A 27,273-nucleotide genomic window follows, 5' to 3' on the forward strand; every position below is an offset into this window, starting at 1 on the left:
TGTCCTGCCAAATTGCCTAAGGCTTCTGGTATAAAAAGCAACATCCAGAGTACAGAGAATACAGGCAAACTCAAGAGGGAGCCTACTCTCCTGAAATTTGCAGTCCAGTTTTACAGATTGTTGAAGGTCAGATATGTCAGGGAAACATTTGGCACTTGCTGTGAACTTTATTACTTAGTACAGTCACTAATGCAAACTTCTTGATAGTTCTGCTTCTGACCTTCCTTCTGCCTCATTCACCTGACTTGCCTTTGAAATAACCCATTTCCCAACAGAAGAAAGTTCAAAGGGAGTGGGGGGAGCTCCACATCTTGGATAATCGGTTTCTTCAATTTACATGACTAAATCGGGACTAAGGTATTCAACCTTAGAAATCCAGGTTTGAAAAACTTGGCCTTGAGTTTTACTCTGTCTGCACCATACTGTCCTCACTTGCAGATGGAGATGATGATGCTTCCCTGGCCCAGGGTTCTGATGTGAGACTAAATTAATGACTGTCATAGATTTAATAAAGGTTTAGTCACAAGAAGCCTGACATTTAGCAAAGCCATTTTAATTTTAGAGCTGGGGGGAGGGATAGCTCGGTGGTTTGAGCACTAGCCTACTAAACCCAGGGTTGTGAGTTCACTCCATTTGGGGATTGGCTTTGCTTTGAGCAGGGGTTTGGACTAGATGGGGGGTTTGGACTAGATGGCCTCCAGAGGTCCCTTCTCAACTCCAATAATCTATGACAATGTGTTTTGACTATCATCCTTCTGTAAATCCAGGATATTGGTTGCATGGACACCATGGGGATCCAGCATGTTCATGTGTTATGGACAAAGATTATAAAAATTGTGTTTGTTTGCTAGATTTTTAAAACTGCCTCTGTGTTACAAAGGATTCCCCCTACCAGCCAACTCCCTTGAGTAGCATTGTGTTTCTGAATTAATGACACAGTTCTAGCAAAGGACAGGAAGAATTTTAAAGGGTGAGAGCTGCAGCTGGAGTTCAATTCAGAACACACAAATGTCTTACCAGGATTGTGACTGACAGTCACTCAATCTCAATTTGCTGCCACGTGGCCTCTAAAGTTTCAGTTTTTCTCTTTAGTCAAAGTTCTCCGAAACTGCATCTTTTTGGAAATTGCTTCTCAGGCCTTCAAACAGCTTCTTGGTATGTTAAACCTTCTCAGAAACTCCTCCCACACCAGACCGTAGAGTCCTACCATGCTAGCCAGGGAGTTGCAATTAATGTGAAAAAAAGGCATTTTAAAATAAAACCTCAAAATATTCATGGGAGAAGATCAAGCCTTCTTTTGCAGAAAGCTGCTGCAGAGGTACATACATTCTCATTATTCTGTCAGCCTCCCCGCCCACACTTTTTATTATATGTGCACCATGCAGTATGGTACAATGTATACCAATTCCACGATGCAGCCCCAAAATGAATCAGTAGGGTTTCATCTGTTGCATATGAGGTAATTGACCACATACTGTAACATGGCACTGGAGAATGGGGAGGAAGGACAGTCTTGGGGCTCTGGAGAATTGGGTTCCGTTCCTGGCTCTGCCAGACATTCTGTGTGACCCAGGACAATTGATCTTCCTTTCTCGCACCCTTTGTTTGTCTTGTCTATTTAAACTGTAATCTCCTCAGAGATAGGACTGTTTCTTGCAGTGTCTATGTGAAGCACCTAGAGCTGTGTGGTTCTGATCTCAATTATGGCCTGCAGACTCTGATAACAGCATACAGACATCTTCTGCACATGCTCATTCCACAGTTTCTGAATGGATGGCCACACTCAGGGCAAATCAATCACAACAAATCAATAATAGAAAGGCGGCATTTTCATTTCTAACAATGATAGCTACTGACTATGACACATCAAGTCCCATTCAGGTGATATTTTTTTGCAGGATGAAGGATACAAAACTTCTAATCCAAAATTAATCAAAAGAATAGATAGCAAACTTATGAACAAAGTGATATGAACTGGATTTCACATTTCAAAGGGAGAGTTTGAACTTAGAGTCACTCATAAGTGATGCTCTAGCTGAAGCAGGAATTAATTCAGGGAAGTCCAAGGACCTGTGTCATACAGAAGAACAGACGACATGATCTCAGGGATCACATGTAGTCTTCTAATCTATCAATCTATAATTAAGGACAAGATAGACCCCTTCCCTTGAAGAGTCCTCGTTCAGGGGGTGGTCCCATTGACTCCACAGGCATTACACGGGTAAGTAAGAGTTCACCATACAACACAAACTTGAGATTAAGGTCTTGCTCAAGGAAGCGGGCATTGCTAGTGACCAAGAATTTTAAAATTGGGATTCTTGAATCCTGCATGTCAGAGATTGTTTTCAGGTAGCATTGCTTCAGACTCATGAATTCTGTGTTTGACATACATGAATCTGGAAGGAAGTCAAAAGAGAAGGAGGGAAAATAAAAATGGTCAGTTTGAACGCTGTTTTCCTATTCTCTTTTCCCTTAACTTTATCTCACTAATAAAGACGGCACACAGGTGTCAGATGAGAAAACTGCTCATAATTACCCTCCTTAAACACTTAATAACATTTCCGTAACTTAATACACTCCCTGTCTGTGTAGCATTTAAGACATCCAGCTCATAATATTGCCTATTTATCAATGTCAAATGACACATATTTAATCCATTGGAGAATATTATGAACAGATAGAGGCCTAATGTGCATCACTGCTCATTCAGCTAATGAGCATGACTGGAGCCAGTACTGATAATTAATAACAGAACTAAAAACCAATTATAATACTAATGCTAATTGAGGCCACGTTTGCATGGTGCAGCTGTGCAGGTGTTGTGAGAAAACAGATAAGGAGGAACCTCTTGTGTATGTTTGTGGGGAGCCATTTTATTGCAGATCTATGTCACCGTGCAGAACCCCATCAGAGCTGATCCAGAGCCCAGTCCTGCTCCCGATGAAGCCAAAGGCAAAACTCCCTTTGTGGTCACTGGGAGCAAGGCCAGGCCCTTAAACAGCAAGAGAGAAGGCAGCCACAGAGGACCAATCAAACACTGTATTGGATTATCCATAATGAATGAATGGAGGAATATCAATGCTCATAGTGCACAGAGGCAGTGTTGAACTGGGCTGGCTCCTAAGTGACTGTGTGAACACAACTGAAACTTGTTCATAGATCCACAGAGTTTTCAGGCCAGAAGGGAGAACCTCTCTAACCTCTGGCCTAGCACACTTCCCCCAGGGATCCCTGCAGTTGGGCTGGGCCTGTGCACCTCGGTGGGGTGATGCTCACAAAGGGAATGCCTGCAGGGCTAGGGCCAGAACTGTGCACACTCTGCACAGGCAAAGGGCGGCCCCGTGCATCAGAAGTGTGCACCCCCCAACTTGTGATGATCTCAGAGAGCTTGTGATGGAGCAGACATCTGTAAAATCAGAGGGGCCTGTGGTAACCACAGAGGCCCACTCACCCTACCCTGCCCTGACTGCACTGAAGGTTACAAGGAACTGCCCTTGGAGCTAGACTGTCCTTAGCCCTGGAGCGCAGGGAGGGCAAAGGCTCATCCAGTCTCCTGCTCTCATAGCCCCGGGGCTATGAATTGCCACAAAGAGGGCAGGGAGGAGACACAGCCCTAGCCTGGAACTTTAGGTTGATCTGTCTGCGGTGTCCCCAGGGAACATGCGTTGTGCTTGTTTCCACTGTGTGGAGTTCAGTAATCACTCAGGCAGCTCTGCCTCATTCACTAGCTGTGCACGACAAGACATTCACAGAGCCCAGCCCAGGCTCTCTGCCTGGGAAGTTCAGCCCTTAAAGGTACCATCCCCCAGGCGTTCCTAGAAACGAGTCATGGACCATCGCCACCCTTCGTTTCCTCTTGGGAATGGCAGCCACGATCCTCCCAGCCTTGGAATACATGGATTCCCCTCCTCTGCCTTTGGGGCTGATATCTCATCCCTCATTCGCAGAGCTACAGACTGGGTTTTTCTCTCTGTGGTGAGAACAGGGGTGAAGCATTGCCTGCCCCCAGGAGTAACCAGCAGCCAGCTTCCTCCCTCTGCACTGGGGAAGTGGAGGGGGGATCGTAATTCTTGGCCAGTGTGCTCCTTATTAAAGACACAATTCTCTGAAGCCGTTCCTCTGCCATGGTTCCTGGATGGAAATGTCCATGGACTTTAAGCACACACGTCCTTACTGTGTTGGTAATACTGCATATGGGCATGGCTTAATGCTGTCAATTTTAATCCTCTGAATTGAAGAAACAGGACAATTGGTCATACAGCACAGAGTAAAGGGCTGCAGTACTGGTACTAGTGAAACTAACTCCCAAATGCCCTAACGTACTTAGATATTGCCAGAGGCACACATCTGCCTGGTTGGGCTGTGATCGCACTGCACAGCAGGCTGTGGTATGAAGAGAGTTTGTTTTAATGTCTTTCTTTTGGTTGGTTTGCATTGGATGCTCAGTGTAGCAAAACCTTAATGCATTTGTGTCCTTCATTATTCATACATTGATCCTTCATTTACAGCATTTCCATCCAAACTGCTCCAGCTCTGTGCCAAACACAGAGTATCATTAAAATGTTCACTTTCTTTTCCCCACCCACTGCCTTAGCCTCTGTCCTTCCTTCTCCATTATAGAAGATAGAAATGTCAGGGGTTCAAGTGGTCATGACCCTCTGGCAGGATATCGGGCTACATTTCAACTCAGCAGTCCTTCAGCTGAGATTAATTTGTGTCTGTGGAGATGCTGTGCTTGCACTTTCAAACCAGCTGGGAGCCAGCCTATTTGATTCTATTTCGTTTCCCTCTCTTTTCAAGGTTTTCTTTTCGTTTTGTTTTTTTTTAAATCAAGCCTTCAGGATTTAATGCTAAAACAGACCAAAAGCAAGCACTTTGCTGAATAGCATCTCATTGTCAGCTGCCCTGCTGGCTATGCTCTTAGCGTAAAAGGCACCATCATTGGATATATAGTTGTCTTCTTTGGTTCTTAGCTTTGCTACTATGAAACATCCTCTCAGTTTTCCTTTGTGAAATTAATATTTCATTGGACCTTTGTTTCAGCTTAGAAAACAAAAAAAAGCCTTTCTTCGGGATGGGATGGGGCATTTTATAGGCAACAAGCAGTTTATTGCTTTTGAGCACATGAAAATGTTGGCCTGAAGATGTGTTTTTGCTTTATTTCTAGTGAAATCAAATTTCCTCTAGTTTCCCTGGTAACATTATGATTACATGGCTCCTTTATTAAGAATGTTTATTATTATTTGTACTGCACTAGAGGTCCCAAACCGATGTTGGCCCCCCATTTAGCTGGGCACTGTACAAACATATCATGCTAGATTATCTCTGCTCTGGAAAGGTTATGCTCCATATAGCCAAGAAAGAAAAACGGTGGAAGAAAAGGAATAAAAACTTTACTTTATAGCTGGGAAACGAGCACTACCCCTGCCTGCCTTCATCGCATGGACGGTTACAGTCAGACTTGCCAGAATTCTGTCTTTTTTTTTAATGATTTATATGGAAATATTGACTTTTGCTTTTAAGCATTTTTTTAAATTACTGCTTGTGGGAAATTAGGGGGGATCAGACAATAGGGGGAGTGTCAAGGTATGAACCCCCACTCTGAACCTTAGCGTCCAAAAGATGGGGTACCTGCATGAATCCCCCCAAGCTTAATTACTAGCTTAGAAATGGTAGAGCTGCCACCACCCAAAAATATAGTGTTTTGGGGTACTTTCTGGCCCCCAAACCCTTCCCTGGGGACCCCAAGACTCAAACCCCTTGGATCTCAAAACAAAGGGAAATAAACCATTCCCCTCCTTTCTTCCTCACAGATTCTCCCCTCCCTGGATAACACTGGGAGATCCCTGTGATTCAACTCCTTGAATCTTAAAGGGAGAGGAAATTCACCTCCCCCTCCTTCTCTCCCCCTCCCAGACTCTCCCTGAGAGAGAGACAGTGATCCTAACACAGAGAGAAATCAGGCTTTTCCTTTCTCCCACCAATTCCCTGGTGAGTGCAGACTCCCTCCCCTTGGGTCTCACACAAGAATAAAAAAACAATCAGGTTCTTAGAAAGGAAAACTTTTAATAAAAGAAAGAAAAAAGTAAAAATTGTCTCTGTGAAATCAAGATGGAAAATGTTACAGGGTCTTTCAGCTTATAGACACTAGAGAGAATCCTTTCCCCAGCACAAATACAAGTTGCAGCAACAGAGATACAATCTTTCCAGCAAAATACACATTTGCAAAATAAGAAAACAATTAAAAGACTAAACCGCCTTTCTAAGTGGTACTTACTAAATTGGACAGAAGAGGCTGTTTCAGAAATTGGATATATCTGCTTACATGTCTGGTCCCTCTCAGACCCCAGAAGGAACAAAAAAAAACCCTGAAAAGCACAAACAAAGGCTTCCCTCCACCGAGATTTGAAAGTATCTTGTCTCCTGATTGGCCCCCGGGTCAGGTGTTTGGTTCCCTGTTTGTTAACCCTTTACAGGTAAAAGAGACATTAACTCTTAACTATCTGTTTATGACAGGGAGTCAGATCATTTAATGACAGTAGATGTTGAGATTCAAGAAGTTAAAGCTTTAAACACAAAGCATCACATATCAAAACATACAGAGTAACTATCCTTTAGGCAAACTCTCATAAGTTCTCAAGCAGCATTTTTCATGCTTTGCCTCGCTGTACATTTCGATTATTATTGATTGAAATTTGCTTCATCAGTTTGTGTGTATGCAGAGAAAACGACGTTTAAGGACATTTACCCTTAAAAATCTAATCCTTCTGAGCCTCGTTATATCATATAACATATTACATTGCTTCCAGCTTTGGAAGCAATAATGTTATTTTATTTTATTTTTAGAATCTGTGCTCTTGTTTCTCCAGCAGAACTTATTAGAATAGATCGGTGTAGGTGACTGATGGTGTTTAATAGCCCAGGCACAGGAAATTCATTGTATTAGCTGAACAGTCTGCTGGTAAAATGTAACCCCCCAAAATGACTGACCATTGGAATGGTGAACTAAGAACTGTCTCTCTCAGTCAGTCTCCTGCGAGTGTTTAGCTGCTGAACTCGTTATAAAGCTGGGAGCCTGTCACGTACAAGGTTGGATTATAAATCAAACTACTTCAAACCTTTGTGCTAACCACTAGGGAAAACCCAGGATGCTTTTCGCTTGCACATCTGAGCCTTCATATGGAGCTAATTCTGCAGCTCCATGCTAGAGGAGTGACAGGAGGATTCCACCCCAAACTATAACAATAGCGTAGCTTCTTAAATGCATATTTATGCACCCTGGCCATTGATTTCTCACTGCAATAATTTGTGACAATAGAAATTCTGGCAGGCTATTTATAATCTGCTTTGATTTGAGTTTTCTTGGAAGGAGGGAGGAAAGGTAATGTTTTTTGAGTCTCTCTCTTTCCTTTTAAACTGCTTTTTTCTGACTGACAAACAACAGGGAAGATTCTCAGGGAAACTGGGGCAGGTCTCTTTTTTGGTGCTGTAATCACAGACACTTCTGCGGCAGAGCTCAGACTCCAAGCCAGGCATCACTCCCTTTTCAAACTGATAAAAAGTACATGTATCAATCTGTTTCTCCAAGGGGAAAAATTAAACCTAGTCAGGATCAGGGAAGTTATCACTCAGCATGCTGGAGAAAATGCTGACTGGACTCTGTGCCTACCAGAGGAAAGACGTTATTTCACAAAGCACAAGTTCTAACAAGCTGAAGAATTGCTCCACGGAGGCACTGCTATTAAGTAGCTACTTGGGAGAAGTTTCATAGCAGTCCTAGCATCCCCACAGATCCTTCGTGCTGATGATAATTAATATGAAATCTGCACTCCATGAGAATCACTATGGAGCTGATTTGCTGTTACCAATATGGTGTGAATTTGAACTAATACATTTCCCCCAGGGGACCTGATCTGGTAGGTAAGTGGTGGTATTTGCCCAGACCCTGCCCACAGCATAAGCTCCACCAAATGAGACACTATTCCCCACAGACTGAGCAGATCTTAATCATGGCATGCTGCTTTTCCTTACCTTGAGCTTTGAAAAATAATCACCCATTGCAGTTACTAGGTTTCAGAGCACTCCCACCCCAAGATAAAGGGAAGCGCACATCCTCAGAACCATGATTTCAGGCTCTCTGCACATTCAGGCAGGCACTAGTGCATCTCTTCACACTTAGCTCACATTGTGAAGGGTGTTTTTTTTTCTTCAAAGCAATCTTAGACTCTGCAGCACCAGAGCAGAATAAGAACTGTCCCAATATGACACCTTTGGGGCTGTCTCTTATTCTGGCTTGTCACTAGATTTAGGAATGTTGCTGACAAACCCACAGGACAAAAGCAAAGGCAAATTAGAAAATAATTAGAGAAAAACTGTATTGAAGACAAGGGATCTGAGTATCCTGGTGCATATCAGAGCTAATTCAGCGAAGTCACTGGCATCATACCAGTGCTGCAAATTCAGAGTAGCAGCCGTGTTAGTATGTATCCTCAAAAAGAACAGGAGCTGGTATCATACTTTCACCTTTTCATGTTCTCTGTATGTATAAATATCTCCTGTCTGTGTGTTCCATTCTGTGCATCTGAAGAAGTGAGCTGTAGCTCACGAAAGCTCATGCTGAAATAAATTTGTTAGTCTCTAAGGTGCCACAAGTACTCCTGTTCTTTTTATGGAAAATTCAATTTGCCTAAGAAAGAGGCACTGTGGGCTGATGGATAGTGCATTGTCTTAGGATTCAGTTGACTTCAGTTCTATCTCATCCCTATTACTGAATTGTGGCAAGTTATTTCACTTCTCTTTCCTCTCCCAAATCTGGTCTACAGGGGCAGCTCTAGATATTTCGCCGCCCCAAGCATGGCGGCATGCCGCGAGGGGTGCCCTGCCGGTCGCCGGTCCTGTGGCTCCAGTGGACCTCCCGCAGGCATGCCTGCAGAGGGTCCGCTGGTCCAGTGGTCCGCTGGTCCCGTGGCTTTGGTGGACCTCCCACAGGCATGCCTGCGGAGGGTCCAGTGGTCCCACGGCTTCAATGGACCTTCCGCAGACATGCCTGTGGGAGGTCCACCGGAGCCGCCTGCCACCTTCCCGGCGACCGGCAGAGCGCCCCCCATGGCATGCCGCCCCAAGCACGCTCTGGTGTGCTGGGGCCTGGAGCCGCCCCTGCTGGTCTATTTGGACTGCAAGCTCTTTGGAGCAGGGACTGTCTCTTACTACATCAGTAGAGCACAGCTTATGTATCAGTCTGTCACTCCAAGGGGAAAAGATAAGCCTAGGAACAGGAAAACTTTCTTTATCACTCAGTGCTGGGCCACAATATCATCTCTAGATGCTACTGTAATAAAATAAATAAATCATCCTCGTCATCTAGTTCTCCAGCCCTGCACTGTACTTGCTGAAGTGGGTTATTTTTTATACTTCACGAACACCTTCTGTACTCTTAATTTAATTGAAATTCAAAGGGTATTTCCCAATCAGTTTTTCTTTGCACAACGTTTAATGCATAATAACTGACACAGTGAGTGATCACTGTTTGAACCCCCTGACTACTGGACTAACAGGGGTTACAGATTTAATTAAAATGGTGCTTTCACATGGGAATTAATAGAGACTTGTCAAGAATATGCATAATATCAATTCGTTGAAGCTCTGGCGACTCTCCCTAACGTTAACATGCAAGTTAGAGCAGCCCAGCTCACCGTGTTGTCTATTACAGTGCAGAGGGGTTTTAAGCTCCTCTGTTTTATTCACTAACAACACTAAGAAAGTGACTCCTCAGAGAGGCAGAGATCTAACAGCATGACTCCTATTTATTTAAATGGGAGGATTAAAGCTAAAATCGTATTCAATGCCTTGAAGATGTACATACATGATATCTTCTGTGCCTCCTTTAGCCCAGAACCTGCCTCCCCTCCTGGTGCCCTCTCCCTGCACCCCATACACCTTCCGCTCCTGCCAGGGTCCCTCTCCTACCCTCTGCCCCACACATACACACCCTCCCCGGCCCCAGATTCTCTCCCCTGACCAACAGGTCACTCTGTCTTACCCTTTCACAAGGAAGGCTCTGTAGAACTAGAGAGAGTTCAAATAAGAATGATGAGAATAATTAGCTGCCTGGAGAAACCTCTCATAGAATAGAATCGTAGACTATCAGGGCTGGAAGGGACCTCAGGAGGTCATCTAGTTCAACCCCCTGCTCAAAGCAGGATCAACACCAACTAAATCATCCCAGCCAGGGCTTTGTCAAGCCTGACCTTAAAAATCTCTGAGGATGGAGATTCCACCACCTCCCTAGGTAACCCATTCCAGTGCTTCACCCCCCTCCTAGTGAAATAGTGTTTCCTAATATCCAACCTAGACCTCCCCCACTGCAACTTGACATCATTACTCCTTGTTCCGTCATCTGCCACCACTCAGAACAGCAGAGCTCCATCCTCTTCGGAACCCCCCTGCAGATAGTTAGACTTTTTTCAAATCTCCCCTCACTCTTCTCTTCTGCAGACTAAATAAGTCCAGTTCCCTCAGCCTCTCCTTGTAAGTCAGTGCCCCAGCCCACTGATAATTTTCGTTGTCTTCCACTGGACTCTTTACAATTTGTCCACATTCCTTCTGTAGTGGGGAGACCAAAACTGGGTACAATACTCCAGATGAGGCCTCACCAGTGCCAAATAGAGGGAAATACTCACTTCCCTCGATCTGATGGCAATGCTCCTACTAATACAGCCTCATAAGCCATTGACCTTCTTGGCAACAAGGGCACACTGCTGACTCATATCCAGCTTCTCATCCATGGTAATCCCCAGGTCCTTTTCTGCAGAACTGCTGCCTAGCCACTCAGTTCCTAATCTGTAGCAGTGCGTGGGATTCTTTCTTCCTAAGTGCAGGACTCTGCACTTGTCCTTGTTGAACTTCATCAAATTTATTTTAGCCCAATCCTCCAATTTGTCTAGGTTCCTCTGTATCCTATCCCTACCATCCGGCATATCTACTACTCTTCCCAGTTTAGTGTCATCTGCAAATTTGCTGAGGGTGCAGTCCATGCCATCCTCTAGCTCATTAATCTGAAGAGAGATTGAAAAGGCTGGGATGGTCCATTGGAAAGGGGACAGATAAAAGGGATGTGCTAGAAGTATATAAAATAATGAATGAGTCAGAGAAGGTAGACCAGGAACTTCTGTTCTCCCTGCCCTAAAACACAAGAACACACACGCTGCCAAGGAAATTAAAAAGATGGGAAATTCAAAATGGAGAGAAATATTTTTTCACACGTTGGATAATTAGACTGTGGCACTCACCACCACATGAAATCTTTAAGGCCAAGGACTTAGCAAGATTCAAAAAGGGATCAGAGGTTTATCTCAATGTCAAGGCTATCCAGGGTTATACCAGTTAATGCTAGTGCATTTTGGAACGGATATTAAATCTGATGCTTCAGGGCTTTACCAGAACCCTAATTATTCAAGATCCAGGTGAGACCTAATTGGGCTGGGCTAGGCAGATTGTCCCAGTTCTGCTACTGCTGAAATTTTGCACCTTCCTCTGAATTACTCATAGACTCCTAGTATCAGAGGGGTAGCCGTGTTAGTCTGGATCTGTAAAAGCAGACCATTACTCATAGACTCATAGACTTTAAGGTCAGAAGGGACCATTATGATCATCTAGTCTGACCCCCTGCACAACGCAGGCCACAGAATCTCACCCACCTACTCCTGTAACAAACTCCTAACATATGTCTGAGTTATTGAAGTCCTCAAATTGTGGTTCGAAGACCTCACGGTGCAGAGAATCCTCCAGCAAGTGACCCGTGCCCCACGCTGCCCTGGTGGAAAATTCCTTCCCCACCCCAAATATGGCAATCAGTTAAATCCTGAGCATGTGGGCAATTATCTGGCACTGGTCATTGTCTGAAATTTGAAACTGGGCTAGACGGGCCTTGGGTCTGATCTAGTCTGGCCATCCCTGTGGACTGCACATGCTCACTGGCTCAATCCCCTCCCCAAGTTCTTTCCCCTGAAAACTCAATGTGCCCCCTCTACTCCACCAGGTTTCTCCTCTCCCCCCAATACTTACACCTTCTTCTCCATCTCACTTTCTCCTCCTCCTCCAATTCCTCTTCTGCAGCTAAGCAGGTGGAATCTGGAGACGAGACATTGCAATAGGGAAACAGGTGGATTGTTGAGGGTAATAAATCTCCTTCATTCCTTTCTGGCAGTTGTGACTATAGGATGCACCATAAGGAATTACAGGATTTGAGTTAGCAACTCATCCTGGACCTGTAAGTCCTGTACGTAGGACACAGAGCAGGCCACAATGACTTTGTCTGGAGTTTGGGGGGACGTCTGAAATATTTTTTTGTTGCAGAGGGTAAGAAGTTGGTGAACAAGCTGATGGCATGGATATGACAATACATAGATACAGCCTCTTTATGACAGACTTACAGTGATGAGAAATCAAAGCGATGCCCAGGAATTCAAGCTGAAATTTCAGACACCCCAGGTCTGTAGCAAGAGACTTTGAAATAGGAACTGCCTGCAGAGGAGCATTCTGAAAAGAGACCTGAGATGCAAATATAAATGAGATCTCTGCAGAGATGCAGCTATAAATGCAGTGGCTTGTGACAGTGCAAGATCTTCCATCCCCGGTGACCATATCCAAGCTGTTCTGGGAAAGAGGTAGGTCAGCCTCCTCTTTATTTGCTGTGCTTCTACTCAGCAGCTAAGGAAGGGTTGGATGCACCATCCTCTACCAAAACAAAAGCGTTTGGATTGGGATCAGGATTAAGTTTTTACTGAAGTGTAGCAAAATAAATAAAAAGGAGAAGCACAGGCACATTACAAGTAGAATTGTATAGGAGGGACCTAGGTATGCTCATTTTGTACATTTCCCTTTGTTTTTCTGGGCGGGATTCTAGGGGATCAATAGGTGCTGCATAACTGAGTGCAAAAATTCCCTCAGAAGCAGAAAACAAGCATTTGGCATCAACTTCCAGCATGATGCAACTTAAAGTGCAGATAAACTCATCCCAAAATGTGGAATGAATTGCTAGCAGAGCAGTGGAGTGTTCTTAGCTCTGTTATTCTAGCAGCAAATATGATACTCCTTTGGCTAAATTATTTCTGAGTTACACAAACATAGGTCCTATTAGATAGGTGCATACAATTCTCACTGGCTTCAAGAGCTGAATTTGGCAATAAATTGTTAAAGGTCAGCGAGACAAAATTCTTAGGCCAAGATTCCTCTATGTGGACACACACGCTTCAGGGTAAGCTGCCTTCCTGACTCAGAAGTTATGCTTAGATTTCACACTGAAAACTTGAAGACACGACATCACAGTCCTTCTAGCAGAAGATACATTTGGTGAGCTGTGCCATGACCTCAGCAGCCTTGATTGTCCAAGCCTGGTGGCATTCCAGATTGAGCTGTATGATGGCAGGAGCCCTGCTGAAGAAGCTTTTGCCTCAAGTGGAATAAGAAAGCTCATGATAGATGGAGCTGTGAGCATGAAATACAAACTAAAAGATTCTAATTGAAGATAAAACATATTGCATGTTGAACTAGAATCACAGGTAGTAATCCGTTTACAGAGACATGAAAGAACAATAAAGACTATTCCGACTATTTAAAACACCTTGTTAAATGTATAAACTCCAGCAGCCAAATTCCTTCCCAGAATCTCAACTTGAATGAAATGTCCTACAGCAACCATGTGTTTAGCTCCTGTTGTAAACTGGGCACAGAGGAGCCTTCTTGGCTGGGAAGCAATGAAAAGATGAGAGATCTCCAGGTGGATGGAGAAAGGGGCAGCACAGACTCAGCGTGCTCTCTGTACAAGTAATCCTTGCTATTGTTTTGATCAGACATGGACAAAGAATGAAAAGCTCCAGCAGAGTTTGTATATATTTAGCGTAAGCAAACAGTGCTCATGGCCTCAGGTGTGGCCGATGTGCACCCTCAGGAGAAAGGCGGCAAAGGTAATTTATTATGACAGCACTGAGATGCCCCACTGGAGACTGGCGAGCTGTTGTGCAGGATGCTGTACAAAGACCACGCACCAGTCCCCAAAGAGCAGCTCTCTCTATTCAATTGAGCCCCAGTGCAACGCCAGCAGTGAGTCTGTAGGGATGAGCTAACGTGCAGCAGAGCTGGATGTGGGAAGCTCCAGCAGCGTATGGAACGAGAGCTGCTCAGAAATATGTGCGAGTGTGTGTGTGAGGGAGGAGTGGTCCACGGTACATTTTTGATTTTCTGTGAAATATTTCAGTCAAAAAACATTTAAACTCTTACCTGCAAACTGAAATACATCATCTCAATTTTTCAACAAAATCCATGGAATTTTCCATATGTTGCAGCCACATTTGGCAGAAAATTTCATTTAGTAAAAAAACCATTTTCCACTGAAAACCTGCTTTGGTGGAAACATTTTGACCAGCCCTATCAGGGACTTTCCAGACCCCCAGGGTTCCACAGTGCAGCCAGTTCCAGCCAAACACACATGGGAGACAGTAGGACATGCAGACCATGCCCCCAGACTTGGGGAGCAACTGGAGTCTCCTTTTCACATGCTGCATTGCCATTGGTCACTGGCCCCCTATCACGGCACTCCCCCCTTCTAACACGGTAGGTCTCTGTCTGCCCAGCCCCCCACTCTCTGCCCATCATGCCCCTCACCCGCATCTCCACCCTTTCCCCTTTCTGTCTCTATCCCATGTCCCTCTCCCTTTACCAACACTGTCTCTATCAGCTTCCATATGTGGAGCAATTAATAAGAGTGGGACTCATTAGCTTGGGAAAGAGATGACTACGGGAGGATATGATAGAGGTCTATACAATCATGACTGGTGTGGAGAAAGTAAATAAGGAAGTGTTATTTACTCATAAAAACAAGAACTAGGGGTCACCACATGAAATTAATAGGTAGCAGGTTTAAAACAAACAAAGGAAGTATTTCTTCACACAATGCACAGTCAACCTATGGAACTCCTTGCCAGAGGATGTTGTGAAGGCCAAGACTAATAACAGGGTTCAGAAAAGAACTAGATAGATTCATGGAGGACAGGTCCATCAATGGCTATTAGCCAGGATGGGCAGGAATGGTGTCTCTAGCCTCTGTTTGCCAGAAGCTGGGAATGGGTGACAAGGGATGGATCACTTGGTGATCCCCTGTTCTGTTCATTCCCTCTGGGGCACCTGGCACTGGCCACTGTTGGAAGACGGGACACTGGGCTAGATGGGCCGTTGGTCTGACCCAGTATGCCTAGGGTTGCCAATTTTAGTTGGATGTGTTTCTAGCGATTTCATCACATGACATAATCTTTAATTAAAGATTAATCTTTAATTCCTGGAGACTCCAGGTCAATCATGGAGGTTGGCAACCCTAAGTATGGCCGTTCTTATGTTCTCCAAAAAGCTTCTTCTCTCCCTACTTCAACCCCAAATAAAAACCTACCCCTCTCCCACACTAAAACTAGCTCCTGCTATAGAAATAGCCAGATCCACGGTTAAGGAAAGGCACAGAATGTCCTGCCATTCTCACCCTCCACCCTTCACCAGCAAACATTGAGGGGCAGGGATTTATCTGCACAGAACCTATCACAGTAGAAGCTGCATTCCAGCTTGGGTCCCACAGGAACCAAAGCTACTGGGCTTCCTTTTCATGGCATTTAAAATCTCCCCTGAGCAAAGCAATCACTTCCGCATACATGTTTTGTTTCCATGCTGAAATTTTTTTTTCTCCCTATAGTGGATTACCCTAAATATGTCAAATCCTGTCTGTTCATCTCCACTGCAGGTTTCTAACCAGGTTAAGAAAGCAGGCGCTCCTTAAAGAAGAGACAATGAGATCAATGAGTGCCTCGTACAACTGTGCAGCCTGGGGAGATAAATAACCCTTGTGCAGGAACTGTCAGGATGCTCTGCTAGATTTGTGCTGACCTTAGAATACCCACATGTATGTGAGCACATTGGTCAGGGACAAAATCCAAATCCCTCCAGCAGTTCATGTACAGAGCGGCTGTTTGCTGATCGGTGCTGCTCGCCTCCTTAGTTGTGCTTATGAGAAGGCATTTTGGGAAACAAATGAATAGATTCCCTGTCTTCCCCCGCTTTCTCTGCAAACACATAGAGTTCATCAAAGCCTCAGGTGCCATGCCCAGGTAAATATACTGCAGCATTTCACTGTGCAGTCTTCATACAAGCCTCCCTGTCCTCTGCAGACTCCCCAGCATTAAGGCCTCTAACGTGACATTTCAGCCTGACCTTCATTTTCTTTGCAAACGACAGTAACAATGAAACATCAGATACTGGTCTCCCGCTGTCACATGCCACTGGGCTGCTCTGTTTGGATCTCAGCACTGGACCTGGACTTCTGGCTTTCTGAGTCTCAGAAGAGTCCAGGTACTGCCTCTGTTGTGGATGTCTAGGCCCATGCCTGGGGTGCAGATACTCCATCTAGCAACCTCTTCTGAGACATGGGACTTGGCAGCCTACTGCCTAGGCCCCTAGACTGCAGCTGAGTGCCCATTAGCTAAGCACACTCTCCCCAGGGCTCCATCATGCAGGCACTCTGGGTTACAGTTTACCCCTTCATGGACACATCATAGGTGAAGCAAATAGACACACACATTGCACAGGGTATTTAACAAAGTCATTCTTTGCTTGAGACAGCAGAAGAGAAATGCAGCTCCGGAAAACAAGAAACACTTGCATGTGACTCCTGCCTCAGGTTCTTACCACCCTTGAGCATGTTGTGTGTTAGAGTTATTGTCCTTTCAGGCTGCCAGTGCTCCTCCAGGACTCCAGTCCTCCATGTCAAGCTTTTCAGTGGAATCACGGTATCATTCTTGGATCTTTGCAGTCAGCTTCCTTGAGCCTCAGTTGGTCTGGAAGTCACAAGTTCCTTCTCTCTCCACAAGCTGGTCTCTTTGCTCCTTTCATGAACCATAGAATATTAGGGTTGGAAGACACCTCAGGAGGTCATCTAGTCCAACTCCCTTGTTCAAAGCAGAACTAATCTCCAACTAAATAGTCCCAGCCAGATCTTTGTCAAGCCTGACCTTAAAAACCTCTAAGGAAGGAGATTTTCATCACCTCCTTAGGTAACCCATTCCAGTGAAATAGTGTTTCCTAATATCCAACCTAGACCTCCCCCATTGCAACTTGAGACCATTGCTTCTTGTTCTGTCATCTGCTACCCCTGAGAACTGATGAGCTCCATCCTCTTTGGAACTCCCTTTAAGGAAGTTGAAGGCAGTTATCAAAACCCCCCTCACTCTTCTCTTCTGCAGACTAAATACCCTAGTTTCCTCAGCCTCTGCCCATAAGTCAAATGCCCCAGCCCCCTAATCATTTTTGTTGCCCTCCACTTGACTCTTTCCAATTTGTCCACATCCCTTCTGTAGTGATGAGACCAAAACTGGACACAGTACTCCAGGTGTGGCCTCACCAGTGATGAATAGAGGGGAATGATCACATCCCTCGATCTGCTGGCAATGCCCCTACTTACACAGCCCAATATGCCATTAGCCTTCTTGGCCATGAGGGCACGCTGCTGACTCATATCCAGCTTCTCATCCACTGTAATCCCCAGGTTCTTTTCTGCAGAACTGCTGCTTAGCCAGTCAGTCCCCAGCCTGTAGCAGTGGATGGGATTCTTCTGTCCTAAGTGCAGGCCTCTGCACTTGTCCTTGTGGAACCTCATCAGATTTCTTTTCTTTCCCCCTGGACCTCTGAGAGTCCCTCTGAATTTTTTCAATGCTAGAACTAATACCTGTTTTTCTGGGGAAATTCCATTGCTCCAATCCACCTTCTGCAGACAACTTTGGTCCAAATGTTTTCCCGGGGTTTAAGCCATCCTTTTATCCTAAGGTGTTCATTCCCTGTTGAATGGCAGCTCTTCATCTTAATGACTCTCCATTGTCCCTGGTGTGGAAGGGAGGTGATGCCGGTCCAGATAGCAGATGGCTGACTTCTCATACACTGAGACATTCAATGATATAGCAATTTGATAAAATCAACCAGAACACATATGTTCTAAATGGACAGATTCACCAAATAGTCACAGATGGTATAGCTGATCATATCTCGTTACCTGTTGTTAATGGGGCATCTCTCTTGTGCAAGTATATCTGCTCTACTTCAGCTAGTTCTTAAGGGCTAGATTGTGATATTTTTATCCAGCTGAATAGCATGTTACACCTTGAGCTATCCATTGAAGTCCATACAGTTCTTGATGGAGCAAACTTATAAAAACAGGATAAAGAGAATTTCTAAAGCAAAGTCCATTCCTAGGGTTCTGTTAGAACAATCGATATATATTTTTGAGGAGGATGGTGGTGAGAATTGTTTGTGAGCTGGGCTATTTTCAGCCCAAAGCTTCTATTGTTCTCTGGAAGGAGGGGAACAATCTAGGGTAAGACCAGAGGAATACAGACAGACATTTTAAAAGAGTGGCCCTAACACTTAGCTGTGTGAATCAGCCACTGTATTAACTTCAACAAAGCCGACACCGACGGGGAGCCTAGCCCAATATTTTTGAAAATTGATTCATTTTGGTGCTGCTGCTTCACCCTGTTTTTAATGTCCTAGTTGCTAGTGCTTGTGAAAGATGGAATTCCTCTCCATAACCCCAGACCAGGCGCAGCACTGGCAGCAGAGAGTCATTAACCACCAGAATGATATCTGAACCAGGGACTACGTCGTCTGTAATTCTTGTACAGTGCCACGCACGCTGTAGGTAGTCAGATAATAATTATGGATTATAACCAAGCTGCTGCGCCAGTATGGTAGTTCCCTCCTCTGACACTTCTATGCTTGAGGAATTTCTTTCTAGCTATGTCTGTCCAGAGCTAAATATTACAGCCGTGAGCAGAGATGGGGAAGCCCTTGGGGTGGGCAGGAGTATTTAATTTCATACATCATTTGCAATATACTGAAGTCAGCAGGCGAAGCAAAGTTAATGAGACGGAAGAGTATGTGGGTAAATATTAAGTGTGGCGCACAAAGATTTAACCACACGGGTATAATTAACATGAGATATTTTGGCATGTTGTGCACTGCCAGTGAGTTCATTTCTCCCCATTGCATCATAGCGATATCCGAGTTATTTCTCTCTGAGGTATTAAGGAGAGAGAAAGAAAGAAAGAAAGAAAGAAAGAAAGAAAGAAAGAAAGAAAGAAAGAAAGAAAGAGGGATGGATGGATGGTTTGTGGTTGGCATGAACACTGACTTGATTTTGGACTGTTATTTGGACTGTCACTTTTTTCAGGTTTCCCTGTTGCATTGTTCAGACAGCCTTCCCCCCGACCCCTTTTCTCTTCCAGTTTCTACATAAGAAATAGCTGAAACCACTAACATTTGAAAGCTTTATTCACGTATATCCTGGATTCTATCACATAACTTTCTCATTCTAGGGGATGTGTTATACTCACAGACCCGGGTGCGGCTTCAACCAGGAGCATTTAATTAAGTTTTCTGACAGAAACAAATAAATAAAAAGCCCAATACACCCACCTTGCACCTGCCCCACTCTGGTCATGCTTTCCAGGAGCTTGATACTTCGCTGCTGCAGTCACACCTTGCCCACCAGATCTGTGTCCTTTTCGGGCACTGGAAACTCTAGCCGTGGCATTTCATTCAGTTCTGCTTATGACAGAATCTTTACCTCCTGCCCCAAATGATGCATTGAAACTAAGAGACACGTTCTCACTGTTCGTGCTACACATGCACAATACCCACATTTAATAGAAATGCCAGTAAAACTAAAAAAAAAATCTCAAAATAAATTGTTAAAAAAATATCCAAGCAAGGACTAGCTGTCCCAAATGTCTCTGATTCTGCTTTCAAATATAATGAGATCTCTTTTCTCCAAGTAATTTCCATTTATGATTGTTTCCATAACTTATAAAACTCGCTTCATTGTTTTATATGGTTTATGCCCTGAGTATCATCCAGATATGAGCATCTGCTCACTGATCAAGGGGGATCTAACAAGATAACTGCAGGCCCGATCAAGGAGCTGGTTCTGTATGTCTAGGGGCCTTGGCCTAGCATTAGGCATCTGCCCATTATGGAATAGTTGCAGGATTAGGGCTTATAAATTTGGGAAGATTAAAAAACGTGTGATGTTCTCCTTTCTCATGGAAGACAGAAGAGAGTTCTGCTATCTGAAAAGCAAGCTGGTGGCCAAAAAACTTGGGGTGGAAACACAAGTTCAAACACTGTGTGCTATGCAAGAAAACAAAGACTTCTTGGAGAATCACCTTCAGAAATTGTTGCCATGCATGCCACAAGGTGAACGATCACCAACAAGGGAAGGGGAGAGAGACGAAACCAAAAAGGCAGACTTATGACTTATGACTGAGTGGAAAGAGAACCAGGAGCCATTCAACTCAGCTAAAATTATCAAATCATTATCAGATGTTCAGCAAGTCAACTACGAGAAGCCTGTCTTTGGAGGAGCACAACACAATGCTATAGGGGACATTTCTGATGGAGTTCCATGTGATATGAAGTAATCAGCTGCCAAGAGAGGTTCTTCAACCATCCTAAAGAGGCAAGCAATCACCACTGGTGATGCCATATTAAGGAGAGTGGACAGAACATTCACAAGGGACACAAGGACAACAGGAGAGCATGATGTTTCCCTGGAGCAAAAAAAGCAAGATGTAAACCCAGAACTGGATGGGATTATGAAATCTGGCAGATCTGCTTGGTGATGAAATACACTGGAACCAATGGTTTGACATCACACATAACGACAGAGACTTCAGGGACCTTGGAAGGGAGCTGAAAAAGCAGAGAGTTCAGGTGGCATCCTGGGAGATCCTTTGAGTCACACAGCTGAGGGAAGAGAGAAGGCAACAATATTGGTGCCCACTGGCTACAAAGCTGATGTGAAACTGATGGTTTTGGTTTGGAGGCATAATGAGTCACACTGCAGTGGGAAAGAGGGCTGCCTGGATGGGACGGGTTCCACCTCTCAGGTTGGAGCTCTAATCTTGTTGGTTGAAGACTAGTTGGAACAGCCAGGAAAGTGTTAAACTAGCAATGCCAAGAACAGATGCTAAAAAGGCAAATGGGGTACAAAGTCCAACTCAGCATGTTGTGAACAAATTGAACTGATGTAACAAAGACTGTGAAGTGAAGAATCTTGAGGATTGCTTATATACCAGTGCTGAGAGTCTGGGAATCAAGCAAGAGGAATTGGAAATTCACACTGATGAGAAGAAATCTGATATAATTGGCATTACAGAAACCTGGTGGGATGATTCACATGCTTGGAGTGTTATAATCACCACTTATAAACTGTTCATGAAGGATAGAGTGGGCAAAAGCAGGGTGGCACTCATATTAAAGACACCATTACCCGTTCTATAGTTCCTGGTAACTGAGAAAGCACAGGATCTTGTATGCATATGAATCAATGCACTAACTAACAATGTCCAGGACGGGGTCCTGGAAGGGATGTGCTAGACACCATCAAATCAAACTAGAGGACAGGATGTATTACTCTCCAAGTACCTGTCTGTAATGTGTGGAAAGGAAAATTTCGTTTTTCGGAGGGACTTCAATCTGGGAGACAAATGATGGAGGTTGCTTGCAGCCAGTAGTAAAACATCATTTGAATTTCTAAATAATATGGATGATAATTTTCCAACACAAAGGTTGCACTCACCATGAAGTAACTATCTGGAATGAATTAATCATGGGACAGGGTTGCCTGGGGACCAGTGATCATTATCTGATTATATCTAATATGGACAAGCAGAGGACAGTCCCAACCACTAATTGATACACAGAGTGCATCAAAAGGGCTAATGTCCCAAAGCTGGGGGAAATTATGAAAGAAATTGATTGAAAGAAAACATTTACTCAGAGAAATATGAATGACAGTTGGGAGTTCTTTAAGAATTTATGAGATGGCCAATAATCCATGAGTCCATAGTCAAGAAAGAGGACAGCTTTAACTGAAAGGCCAGTCTAGTTAAATGGTGTTGTGGGGACAACAATTATAAATGAAAGAGTAATCTATAACACGTGGAAAAGTGGAAATTAGATATCAATCAATGTCAATTATACGTTACAGGTATGAGGTGTAGAAAATTGATAGTTGAGGTGAAAGACATCCCAAGATGAACTGCCAGAGCAAGGCTCTGCAAGGAGAGTCAATGTGATTTCTGGATGTATAAACACGGGAGTAGCGAGTAGGTGACAGGAGGTGATTGTACTTCTGCATACAGCATTGGTGAGATGATAATGGGATATTTTAATCTTTAATCGCATGGAGAAAGGCACAGTTAGAAGCAACGGCAGGAAGTTGAAGCCAGAAGAGTTCAGAGTAGAAATAAGACGTACTTCTTATGAAGATGATTGACCATTGGAACAGTCTACCCAGGGCAGTGGTGGATTGTCCAGCTCTGGGTGTCTGCAGATTGAGATTTGATCTCTTTCTGGAAGCCATGCTTTAGTCAGTCACAGCTTGGTGGGATCAGTACGGGCTAACTGGGTGAAGTGTAATGTGTTATACAGGAGGTCACACTGGGTGATCCAGTGGTCCCTTCTGGCCTTATACTCTATGAAACTCTATGAACATATTAAAGCAAAAGCTTCAGAATTCCTGAGGCCTCAATGAGAGCAGGGCCCCACCATCTCTCCTTGTGCCCCTCAGCCTTCTCCCTTTCTTTCTCCACTTCTCTGATTTTCTCTGGATGCTCCAGTGCCCAACCTTGCACCAGGCAGGGGATTGCCCCATGGTACCTGGGAAATGCTTTGGGTCTCCCTATTGTCCAGGCATGCCTGACAAAAGCCCTACCATTACAATAAAATGTGGTGGGGAGAGGAAGTAATGTTGTTCACTTGGATGAAAGGGTCACAGCTCTGGGAAAACAGAGGCTCTTCTGTTAGAGGTGAGTACCTTACATATACCACTGTCAGCAAAGTATGCTGTAAGGAGAATGTGGGAAAAACTGAGAGAAATTGAAAAACAAGGTCTCAAGTTTCATGATCTCAAAATAAAATAAAATAAAAAATAAGAAAAATCCTGCCCTGGAAATGTTACTTTCTTCCCCAAACAATGCTGGCCAGAATCCCAGAATAGATAATATCGTCTTCAAGCAGTGATGAGTTTGAGGTCTCATTTCCTGTGACCCTCAAATGGGATTTGTAAATCATTAATTGCTCCTTAGCAATGAGACAACATTGACTCTCAGCCCTAGGAAATCCTGCAGTGCTGGATCTTACTTGTGGGGCACTTTTATGTATAATATTTCAGGTTATTTTTGGGATGTCCTCCAAGATCTGTACAGTTGGTTTCATGTTGGCTAAGACACAATTTTATAGATGGAAAAATATAAAATATAGTCACAGGTGAAAATCTGGGGACCCCCCTCTTCCCTGTAATTTATGTGAAAAATGAAAACATATTCAAGCTGAACTGAAGAATAAAACTGTGTTGGCACTTGTTTGGGTGGACATTATTTTGATTTTGGCACTCATGATAAAGGATACAATTTTGTCGTGGAGGTCACGGAAGTCATGGATTCTGTGACTTTCAGAGACTAAAGTGACATTTTCTGCTTCAGCCCCATGCTCAGGGGTGGCAGGAGTGAAGCTCTCAGTCACCGGAGGCTATGGGGCCCCAGAGCTCCCAGCAGTCTTCAGAGGCAGTGAGGGCTGGAGCCATTAGTCCCCCTCCACCTGGCAGCAGTCAGCTCCCCTCCTTATTTTTAGTACAAGTCACAGGCAGGTCATGGACTTCTGTGAATTTTTGTTTATTGCCCGCAACCTGTCCAAGACTTTTGCTAAAATTAACCATGGCAAAATCTTAACCTTACTCATGAGTAATGTGTCTCCAACTCATGCTGAGACAACTCTTATCCCTCACCACCATGTATTACATGCAGTGTGTGTGTATAAAAACACGGTACATATGTGCACATGCATGTGTAATTACTGCTGACTAATACTATGACCTTTGTCTTCCCCTTTGAATAGAGAAGCCCAGTAACTCACTCCTGAGGTGTCACACGCCTGCCTAGTATACAGCCTGCAAGCAGGTTGCACATAAAAGGGAAGATGCAAACCTCTTACTGGAAAATTTTCTCTTCATGTGTTTATATACTTAAGTCATTAAAATGTAATTCTATTTCCAAACGGCTTTCTCATTGTGCAATCAGATAAGCATGATTGTAATAGTATAATTCATTCTCTTGGATTGTGCACAGCAGTGAATTAGCCAGCTAATGGGATTCTCAGGTTCAGGATCAGTGCCACAATATGTTACGCTCCATGATCACCTAAAAATGCATTTTTTAATTTCTCAAAGGAAACTCAAACTCTGTTTGAAAGTAACAATAATTTCTTCACTGCTTCCAATACAGCGTCTGAGATTGCAGCTGCTGGCACCCGACAGTGCAGTCAAGCAGAGGGGTGTGCACGGTGAGCAGTCACTGGAATTGCTTTCAGCAATGAAATAGTAGCCAGCCAGCACTGATGTCTGACAGTAGTGACACTCGCAGTGAATGGAAGCTACCCTGCAATGTGGCAGCAGAGAGCAGCCAGTGACTGGCATCCCCCAGTGTAGAAGCATATCTGCAGTAGCAGCCCTTGCACTGCTAATTGATAACTGGCATCAAATAAAGCTAATTGCCATGTACCGCTCCATGCCGTATTATCCGGGCATAATTAGGCAAACTAAACCGTTTCTTTCTCAAAACATGCACGCACATAGCGACAAGCAAGAGAGGGCTTATTTTCCCTCTCACAAGAAAATCATTCATTATTGCAAAATTCTACTTGGCATCTGTGGTGCAACTAGCCATGGGCAAAAGGAAGGAGTCAGGTTCAGTCCAGGTTTAATTGCTACAAGTGCTACTCTGGGACCCCATGAAAACAAGGTGGTTCATGCATATTACAAAGCTTTCCAAGCAATCACCATCCTAAATGAATGAAATAGATTTAAAAATGAAAAACAACAAAGCAGAAAGTTTAAACCCAAACAAAAAGTCATGCCCTAGACTTTTATCTCAGTTATGCTGGAGTAAACCCAAAGCAACTCTCCTGATTTTTGCATTTACACAGGTTGACGTGAGATCAGAATATGACCCTATAATAATTACAGTGGATACTCACCACCAACTCCAGATAGCTGTAATGTGAGCAGTGTCCTCCAGAGAATCCCATTGGACATAGTGCTGAATGAGCACCATGAGGATGGTATTGTTAATGTTACAGTGAAGGGTGAAAGAAAAACTGGGAAAATAAAATGAATATCCCCTGGTCTGGGGGAATGGAAAAAAGGAGAGTGTATTTCTTCACAGCAGAAAGTGAAAAAAAGAATTGAGAAAACCAGGCATGCCTGACAAAATCCAACAGAAAAGGTGGAATTGGACTGAACAGAAGAGCAACAAAAACCATATTGTGCTATCTATTTTTAAGCGAATTTGCCATGATCAGACACAGAGTATTTAGTAATGAAAAACAAGTAAGAGTAGACAAAAAAGAAATTCAGGAATTCATCTGAAGAAAGAGTTTTCCTATATAAAAGAGAAATACAGGAGGAAGGCAGCTATGTTTGGAAATGAGTCTGTAAAAATGAAGGCAATAAAAGTATCTTTTTCTTGTCACATATTCTGTGGAAACATGTATTTTTACCCATAGCATGAGAGAGGGAAATGTTCTGCTTTTGTATGATAGTGGAAACTGTATTTCTTGTTGACTTTGTAGTGCACAGGTCAGCTACTGACTCAAGTGAAACAGGTGGGCTTATGTTTATAAACCCGACATAGAGAAAACGGGAGAGAGAGTCCTGTATACAGCTCAGACTGGCTTTTATAGAGCTGAGCAGTGACAGAAATTCCAATTTGTGAAGGATTTTGAGATTTCAAAATTTGCATTTGTTGCAAATTGGAAGAAAATTTGAAAAATCCAAAATTTTTCATGAAGGAAAATTCTAGGAGAAAAAAAGTTTTGGACTAATTCAAAACTTTTGTTTCAGTTTCGACTTTTAAAAATAAATAAAATATAATATTTAACATTTTAAAGAAAAGGTCATTTCAGAACTAAAAAAAAATCAAATCTTTTCTTTTTAAAAATGTTAATGCAGTGTTTCTCAAACTGGGGATGCCGCTTGTGTAGGGAAAGCCTCTTGTGGGCCAGGCCGGTTTGTTTACCTGATCGGTCCACAGATCCTGCCGATCGCATCTCCCACTGGCTGCGGTTCACTGCTCCAGGCCAATGGGAGCTGTGGGAACCGGCAGCTAGTAAGTCCCTTGGCCTGCACTGCTTCCAGCAGCCCCCATTGGCCTGGAGCAGCGAACCACGGCCAGTGGGAGATGCGATCGGCAGGACCTGCGGACAGGGCAGGTAAACAAAGAGGCCTGGCCCACCAGAGGCTTTCCCTACACAAGCGGTGACCCCAGTTTGAGAAACACTGTGTTGGTGCTTTTCATTATTTCTGAAACAAAATTTATATGCAATTAACATTTTTCAACATCACATATATGAATACTGTACAAATCTACATATGTGAATGTATGCTCTAGCCGAAGGCCCAGAGGTGCTATAGGCCTGTTCATCTGCAGCTCAAGCAGATACGTATAATAAGTAAAAGTGACCCTGATGCTCTATCAGGAGATGCACTGTTAATTGCATGCTGTATTTGTGAGCTCTGTTCTTCTAAGAATGAAAGTTAAATGTTGATTTTAACACCTGAGTGCTGCATCGTTAACTGCAAGAAAGAATCCGAGCAGGAGTCTGTCTGTCTCATATTTTTAAAAGGCCAATCCCCAAAAATGTGCCAAAACACAGAGCTGTATAAGAATGTAACTAGATGGAAATACCAAAGAGAAGAGAGGAGACAGCTCCCTAGGACAGGTGATGCCTAACATACTAATAGAGATCCAGAAACCAGGGCAAATCTTTTCTTTTGGGAGACAGTCTCTTGCAGTGAGGAACTGTGTGATCATAAGAAGCTATAGACATTAAGAGTAATGGGGAAAACTGTCCTGCCTTCTTGAAGAGGGGATTGTGACGGATAAAATATGCTTGAACTTTGCAAGCAAGCTATCCCGGCAGCATCCTTGGCTCTCACAGTAAATGTCAGACGCACTATAGAGTCAGAATGTCTGGGATACACAGCTCTGGTTTTGAGAGGCCAAAGGGGCAGCAGAAAGGACAAAGGCATTTGTAACTGTAACATCTTATCATTGAGAGAGAGGAGAAACAATCAGTGGGGAGTCACAGGCATCAGCCGTGGAATGGCTGCTTTTGGCCAGCAAAGGACAG

This window comes from Gopherus evgoodei, chromosome 4, assembly GCF_007399415.2.
Source record: "Gopherus evgoodei ecotype Sinaloan lineage chromosome 4, rGopEvg1_v1.p, whole genome shotgun sequence".
NCBI lineage: Eukaryota > Metazoa > Chordata > Testudines > Testudinidae > Gopherus > Gopherus evgoodei.